Raw genomic sequence first — 9,267 nt, forward strand, 5'->3', positions numbered from 1 at the left:
GATACTGACACCTTCCAAAAAGTGTCATCCACTAAGGATCTCATCCTGCCACTAGTAGTGAGCCCGTAGCCATTATCGAGTCAACTCATAGAAATATGACCTTCGTTGATTGCGAAAAATAGCAATTTTCAATCTATAAGTGCATTATTCGATCTTAAATAATATTAAAATGTGGTTCGCGCCAAAAATGAATCGAGCCAATATATATTTTTGCCGCTAATGCAGCTAGACGCTCTGTGTCATTTAAATGCTTGCCTTTGACTCACACAGAGAGACGCGTCACCAATGCTTTATTTGAAAACTGGAGTCTGGACAGACTTTGTCCATATTCCGAACTAATAACCGTCTTTCGCGGCTGCTCGGATCGCAGCTGCAAATCATTGTAACGTATTATATAAAGTACATAATTCCATTATGTAAAACATATTATTATCTTGCAATAAATATCTCGTCGTTATCTATACAACATGATTTGGGTGAACCCATCTCCACCCACCATACTCTTCTTCACCACCCGAGAAAGGGTGCCAAACGCCCTTTCTCCACCACTTCGGAGGTGATAATACCTAATCAAAAATACCTTCTCGTACCAAGGGTGGTTGCTATCCAGGTGCTAACCCAAAAGTGTATCACCCCTCACCCCCAAAAAAACTAAATACCTAAGTTGAGATCATATTATATTCCTATCAAAATATTGATATAATAATAAGGTATTAATTAATATCAGTTGGTGGCGGTTGACAATTTTACAACTAACTTGTCTAGCCCGTTATTACTAGCAAATGGAGCTGGTTTTGATTGTAAATAAGAAAAACATGCTCGAAAATTTCTTAAACTACCAACAAAATTCTGAATTAATACACAATATTTTTTGTCAAATTAAAAAAAATAGAGGAAGCTGCCTTACCAACTAATGCCAATCCTCAATCTAACTAGGGCCTGGTTACTATTATATAATACTACATAATATTATATATATTATGCTTTAAATCTAAAATAATAATTGTTGAGTTCGCTATCTCATCATCGGACGATTGCAATCAGTATTATAATCAAATTTAATTATAATCAACGCTTGTTGCAGTCCGGAAACTCCTTTTCGATTATTTTTTCAGGGATTCCAGCCACGATAATGTCCTTATAGATAGACTCGCTTATCTTTATATCAAAGAAATTGTATATATTGGAATAGGATATTCAATAAGTCCCTGTCACCAATAATATTACGACTTGTATAATATATTATAAATAAATATTATAACAATGGTAGTGGGCGGTGGTTGTCACACAAGCCACGTCATGGTGTCTTTTTGGAGAACGTATTCTCATCTAGATACACCGCCAACAACAACACGATATTATTAAAAAACAGAAGGTCGAAGGAACGATTCCATTCCACAATAACATTGATGTCATGCTATTGTTAAAATGTACACATTATCGAAATTATTGGGAAGTACACGATTTATTTTTATTGATTCGTCGATTCAATTTTATTTTTGAAATAATGTGTCTTTCGTTGTTTTAAAATATAATAATATTATATGTTAACGGATATAATAATATAATATTATTTATGGCCTGTTCATTTGTCACTAAATACTTTTGTGTCTGTTATTTTTATATAAAATATGTGTATCTACGTATAACAACGTATTTATGCATAATTTCATATTTTTTTGGAAATTAGGATTGAGTTGGGCGAATCTTGTTTTTGAGTCATATTAAGATGTAGAGGGCTTGTTAGAAGTGCTATTAGCTATTATATCTACAAGATTTATTAGATTTTGTTTAAACATTATCACTTTTAAATCATGACGATCGGTGTTTTGGATCATTTCGTTCAATTGCCTTAAAACTTAAAAGCATGAGTTGTGAAATTTACCGCCAATCCTCTTGGAAAAAATCATATCACAGTAAAGTTGATAGTCAAGTTTCTACTTTAGTTACTTGTTACACTTAATTCCACCATTTTAAAAATATATATTAACCATATAGTATGGGAGACTGATTCTCTTACTTAAGACGATGATAATAATTACATTTTCCAACCAAAATATCCATTTAATCTGTGCATTTGTATGTAATGTCAAAATAAGAATAATTCTGAGAAAAATAAACTTCAAATAATTCAAACCAATGACGTTCGTGAGTGATTGACGAAAGAGACATTCTTCTACAGACCTTCAAACTTATCTGAAGAATGGGATGGGGGAGCCACTGTCGAAAACTACCCAATCAAGACACGTAACTGGGCATTATCTGATATTCGAAGGAAATTTTCAAAATGGCGTCCTATGGTAGTTTGTAGTTCCATTTTTGGCCATTCTACAGATAAGTTTGTATGTCTGTAAGAGATGAAGCCTAAATGAAGCAACTAAAGGACCGATGTTCTAAGTCAATCTCGCAATTTTTCCAAACAGACCATAAAAAGCCAATGTTTACCAATGTTCTGCAAGCCTGAATGAAGTTTTTAATACTCTTTCGGGTTGAATTCAGAATTCATTCAACTATGTTTTCTTATTAATTTTGTGTGTTACCATTATTATTTGTGGGTTGACAAAGGTTGTAAATAAGTACAAGTACATCTATTCGAAAGTTTATTTATACATAAAAGATGCCGTTCACAAGGAATAAATTGGTCTAAAGATTAAAGAATTAATCAATAAACTTATAAAATATAAGTAAGTATCCAAATATTTGAGTACCTATATTTATTTTTAAAAAAAGTACAAATTGATTATAAGCCCTGCTTTCATATGAGTTAAGTACCCAACTGCTATTAATCTAATAATTATATTATGTTATGAAGTGTTCAGGTTTTTATAGCTATCCAATAAATACAGTCAATCTTTGAAAAATAAGTAATTATAAATTGTACCGCGCGGCTTAAGCATTGGACTATAACCCCGTGGGTCCAAGGTTCGAATCCTGGGTCTGGCAAGCACAAATATTATTTTTCAATTTGTGTGTGAGTCAAGGTATGGACCTAATAGGTTGAGCAAGTGGCTGACATCCATTTCTCGTAAAAACAAAATCTGTTAATACAAACCTCTACTCTGTGGATGCCCATATGATGATCCTATTAGGATCGGACATGGTCGAAAAAAAAATGATATTACAATACAAAAGTTTGATTGAGACATTCTTGATAGAAATTATATTTATGAAGAAATGTTTTTCATAAATAATTTAGCTTTCATTGAACTGAATTTTCCATTTCGGCACCTTGGCGTTCTATGCGCTATACCTACTATATATTTCTATGGTGCTGCAATTGGTGCATATAGGTACATATTTATGGCCTGAAGATGCTGAAAGACAAACCATTAGTCACTGAAACCAACAGTTACCAACGGTCCCCGATCCTTCGCGTGGTCCAGTGGAAGGTTTATGTCAGTAATAAGACTCGATGGATGCTAATCTTCAGAGATGTTTATTCGTCAATACTCAATTTACAATTACATGGTGTATAAATAAAAGGGAATGAACTCAATAGAGTTCAATCCACAGTGAAACAACTCGGTGAGCAGAGCTGAATTATGTTTGAACAAGTTGAATGGTCCGAGTTGAATGATATCAGAATCATTTACAATAGTATAAATATGAAATATTAAGTAAGTAATATTATTGACGCTTAGTTCATGTACAAGGGTTTATATGTGTGTAGTAATACAGCTAGATAGGGCGGATAAATCGGGGTTGATCAATAATATAATATTTAGTAGGTACATTGCAATAGTCGAAATTACACAGATCGAATATTCTTAACAATGGTACATGATTAGTAAGTTAGGGTATCGATGAATCAAACAAAAGACAATTTATTGTCATTGGAGAGATATTATACAGAGGGGAATTACAGATCCATAACACAACCAGTTAGTGTAAATATTTCAGCAGATATCTGTACATAACAGTAAATATTACCTACGCTAAACTTTGTGTGTTAAAAATTATATTATAATGTTTTATAAAAAGTGTTAATAAATTGTCGTCTGTAAATATAATTTCGTGCCTGCCACTAATTTTCATCGAAAAACTGGTATGTCATTTTGACACATCATATTGATTCCCATAGCAACGCGCGTATATAATAATTTGATTGCTAGGATCCCCTTAGCAACCAATAATAAGTGTTTTGTTATAGAAAATTACAAAAGCTCTACATAGGTATACCTATATATTTTATTAAAAATATGCAAAATTCAAATTTGGAAGGAAGAAAGTTATAGAATAACTTTACTATAAATACCTAACTGATTTTTTTTAAACGGTACATGTTCAAACACGCGCGTTAACATGATCTTACTCCATGCTTCAATTTTAGTTTGTCAATTTATGGCTACGGCCGTATGTTGTAGCATAACCACTGGGGAATGCCAAAAGAAATGGCGTATTTCAAAAAAACACTACCTTATTCTTATGTCAATAATTATAAATAAATCATAATTCGTAAAATGTTTATCACACTTGAATAGTCAAAGACATAACTTATAATTAGTATCATTAGAATTATATTCAAATGTGTTAATCTTGCCCGTTTTTTGAATAATAAAATGCCTAATTCTTGTCAAATTTGGGATCACAGAGATTATCAATATATTTTTTTATCGTAAATATTTCACTATAATAATGTCGACATAAATTATACTAATGGTTTTATAAATGCGTTTAAAAATTAATAAATGTAAAAAATCTTAACACCACTGCACATGTATGTACTGAAATATGACTATATTCATTAGAGCGAGAGGTTTAAAAGAATACTATTTTATGTCATAAAAATACTTTATGCAGTCATCAAATGTTTAAAATAAATATAAAGGATAATAAGGCTTCAAAATAATATAAATATATTATCTACAACGTTTAAGGAATGTCCAGGATCATGCATTAAAAATACAATAAAAGTTCCATTTTGACCTACGCTGAGCACGTCCGAAACGAACATGGTTTTCCTGTAAAAAGTGAGAGATAGTGTACCTATACATATTTCAATATGTGAAATATCAATTATTATTTATTTCTTCTTTACCTTGTGCATTTCCGAAATAAAAGTATGCTTAAAAATATTGTTTTCCTATGTAGGTGGTAGGTAGGAGTATGTATGTATATGTTACCTGTTATTATATGCCTAATTTAGGAAATATATCAAAATGGTTGAAATTTAACAAATTCAGCGATTTGGTTATCTTTTTCGTCAAACATACAAAAATGATACGACGAATACACACGCATGATTTTTCTCCACTGCTTTCCGTGTCCACTATTCGGGTGTGTATCGAGGCGTAACAAACAAGAAGCGCATTTCAAAGTTTTGCTGATAGTGTCCCATGATGAATTTTACACCACACAGGTTGAGAATGGCGGATGCAGGATTTGTAGAATAATACAGACATTGAACGTGTAATGCTACAAACACATTACGATCACGTCACGTGAGCTCGTGGCAATCTCGCACCACGGGTAAAAGTGTACAATGTCGTTTCACATCTTATTTTTGGTATGCTCTCATCTTGTACATACAACATTTTGAGCCAAAGACGAAGTGTCAGTTAGTAAAATCTGCGAAAATAACATAACGAACATTCATATTTTGTATTATGTATATTATAATATATATACCTATAAGTATATATATATACGACAAAACGATACCAAAGATCGTAGAATTGATCGGGATATTATCATTAGGACGACTACGAACGATGCGCAGAAACTATTATTTGGTATTTAAAAAATTTTAGAACGGAGCGCTCGATAATTTTCCGAAAATATTAACATAAATTTATATTGTATATTTTATTATATGTATATTATGTATATGTATTATGTATATTACCTATCTAGCTCTGATGGTTAAATAATTTTTTCGATTACATGTACCGGAACGACGCTCCGATCCATTTCGAACCCTGTGTTTACTGCATTTTAACCATCACTTGTTTACAAGTCATTAGTTCGTACCAGGATTAAGAATACGATGACGATTGTTTGTGCTCCATCAGTGGAAATACAGCATTATGTGGAGAGGGTTCAGAAACTAGTATTGATACTTTTTACAGATGCTGTATGAATACTGTCCGTGGTATAATTCAGTATATTATTTTCTCTTACGATTACTAACACACTGCAGGTGTAAACACCATTATTACCTACTATTGTTGATCAGTGTGTCCCTCACAAGTATCTAAGAAATTATAAGCAATAGTCTTTCGTTATCCTGGAAAAGGCTCTATAAGCTTTTGTCACCCGACCAACATGCCCATTTAGCGGAGAAATACAGGATGCACATCACATCATCGGGGAATATCCTGAAGTGCACATGAAAAAGGAAAAGATGCTCAAGTCGCCACAGGAACAAATTTTATTGTATTTAAAAAAAAATACTGCGTCTTACTGCGGATGGGAAGATACACTTAGAATAATCGTCAATTTTAAATAGCTTTGTTTTTTATATTATTATTTTTTTTAAAACGTTAGATCTCCGTGATTCTCTCTCCCACAGAGACATTCTCTTTAAATTCAGTCAAAGCACACTTGAGTGCGTGGCGACCTCAGTCTCCAGTCTCAGTTCCCAGGCGTAAAAAAACTGCCGATGCTTAACAGTTGAACGGAGGGTACGCTCGATTAAGACCGAGTGTGGTGTAGGGCGGGTCTGTTTGGTGGGTATATTACCAAACAATAATTTTATTTCCCAACTCATCCGAAAAATATGTTTCCTTTAATTACGACACGATTGTTCCGGTAGAAATAATAAAATGTATAAATAAGAACCAACGGAGAGATTACAGTGTTTTTAAACCTGTTTTGTAAATAAATATCATGGAAACAATTTCGATAAGGGCACACATGCTTACCTAGAGTTTCTGTTTTTTCATTTAAAGTTGAACTATGACATTGAATACTAGGTATGATTTTTAAAGTGAAAGTGATATTATGTTACATCTCTTTTACGCATGCTAATATGATTAAAAAGTTTTTCTTTCTCTTTCTGTCACATTCGAATTTGATTACCAAAGTTTAAACATTTACTATGCGTATTAGCTGACGTGCTTCGTCGTTTACAAATTATAACATGAATTTAAAAAATATATGTATTTATAATATTAAATATATTTTATAATGTACACAGATTTTTTTAACAACTATATTATATATACTTTTATTTATTTGTCGCATATTCAAAATGTTCTTGCTATATTAAAATCTTTTTTTTAGCCGGCCAAGTAAATCCGTATTTTTGGCCATAGACTAATAGAAAAAACTCTCTGCTGTCAGATTATGTTGATAGCAAATTGCAAGATACCTAACGAAGGAATTGTGTTTTATATCAGGAATAAGAAACACTATCTGTAAGTACAATATTATGTTATTTATTACTGTAGTAGTATTCTGTGTGTTTTGCATATATTATTCAAGTGTTAATTTATTGTTTTCTTAGTCTACATTAGTTGCGTGGTTAGTTTAGAGGTTATTGCGAGAATGCCTGTGATTTCATATTTATTTGTTTGATATAATCTAAGGCGTTCTAGTTGTTATTAAACATGTTACCTACCTGATTACTTTATTTTAGTTAATCAATCTTTTTTGATGCTTTGTATTATCACTAATCCGTTTTAATTACCATTCTTCAAACAGTCGCACACTATAAAAGATTAAAAATCACACTATTAACAGTTCATATGTTATGTTTTTTGCAGATGGAGAAAATGTCTACCGAGATCTTTGCTTGTCGACGTTTTCATATGAATAAGATGGAATGAAATAAATCTTTTAATTAATAATGAAATAAATCCGACTTTCGGCGTACGATCCGAACATGGCGTGATTCATATAATATTATTTATGACGTAGACCATCAAGCATATATACCCATTTTATAGATTTAATAGTACAATTACAAAAGGTAAATATAAAGTAACTAATGTTTGTAACCTATAGCTATGTCTATCTCGCATACATATTTAAAAAATAAAACAATTTTATAATTACATTTTTGCACTAAATTTATTATCGATAATGATATAAAAGTTGCTAAATTGATTCATAATATTCTAAAATATAATATAATTTTGCATATCAGTTACTTGTATCATATCAGGTATGTCATTTGGTAGAGCTTACTCTCCAAGTCTTTTCTTTTTCATCCTCAATATCACTTTGATATTAGAAACATTGTCTTTCTAACACCATTTCAAAGACTTTAAGTTTTCTAGATGCTGTATATTAATTCTTCTCTTCGGCTATATCTGCATCTTAGTTGCAGCATATGGATACAATGCGGCGCCTCCAAGAATCTCTGTCACTCTAGTTTTTTTGCATCGTTCCAGGTCATACTAGCAGCCCGTAACTCCGCCAGATATGCTATATAGATAGTATTTAGCGGCCATCCAGGACGCCGGAATCCGGTTGGCTTGAAGAACAGGCAAACCAGATTGGGATTCTCTTCAGGCACTCGCAGCACGTGGCCGGGCCAGGTACAAAGTTGCGTATTCACTCTCAACGTGATGCGAGGCTATTTGGTGCGTTCTTTTATCTCCCGTTACTTCTAAAATTACCGCACACCCAGTATCCGTCGTAAACATCTGTTCTCGAAGCTCAGTATACGGTTGCTCGGAGCCTTTGTAAGGTGCCATGACATAAAAACTAGTAAGATATTTAAAATAGCTGCTAGAATGAATACATTGTTGAAAGGAAATGAAAACTGATAATATGATATATCAATTAATTTGTCCATCTGAAGTTGTAGATATCAGTTAATAATTATGTGTTATACCAGTAATTAAATGCTGACTTCAAATGAAAATTGACTATTAAATATTGAAATAATATATTACCAGTTTTGATTTTTTTAAGTACTATACTATATCCATGGTTCATATTACAATGTCATAGTAAAACTTAGAAGAATAAAATATGTCGTAAGACGAAATCAATCTTGGGGTTTTAATATAAGTTAAATAAATAGTACACAGCTAATTTGTTATTACTTTGAATACATGCCATGTCTTTACATCAATAAAAAACAGAAAAACAATTTAATAATGTATAAATATTTATATAAGACTTAACAACATCTAGTTAGACACGATGACCTCCATTTAATTTCCTCTTATTTTAAAATTCACCAAGATATATCCTAATAAGTAGGTAAGTATATTACATTTGTACATATAATAAGTAAATCAAGTACTTAACATAAATAATTATACTGTAAAATTAAATTACAATTGAAGCAGTATATATGGACCCCACAGAGTA

At 31.8% G+C, this 9,267-nt stretch overlaps 1 long non-coding RNA gene across 1 annotated transcript; it reads left to right on the top strand.

Moving 5' to 3' along the window:
• Positions 1-7,282: 7,282 nt before the first annotated feature.
• LOC147067937 (uncharacterized) lies at positions 7,283-9,023 on the top strand. Its single transcript, XR_015071352.1, has 3 exons — positions 7,283-7,358; positions 7,707-7,912; positions 8,337-9,023. It is a non-coding gene; the product is annotated as an uncharacterized LOC147067937 (long non-coding RNA).
• Positions 9,024-9,267: the final 244 nt, after the last annotated feature.

This window comes from Rhyacophila brunnea, unplaced genomic scaffold (genome assembly GCF_057557595.1).
Source record: "Rhyacophila brunnea isolate RB1 unplaced genomic scaffold, BYU_Rbru_1.0 scaffold_3, whole genome shotgun sequence".
Classification (NCBI taxonomy): domain Eukaryota; kingdom Metazoa; phylum Arthropoda; class Insecta; order Trichoptera; family Rhyacophilidae; genus Rhyacophila; species Rhyacophila brunnea.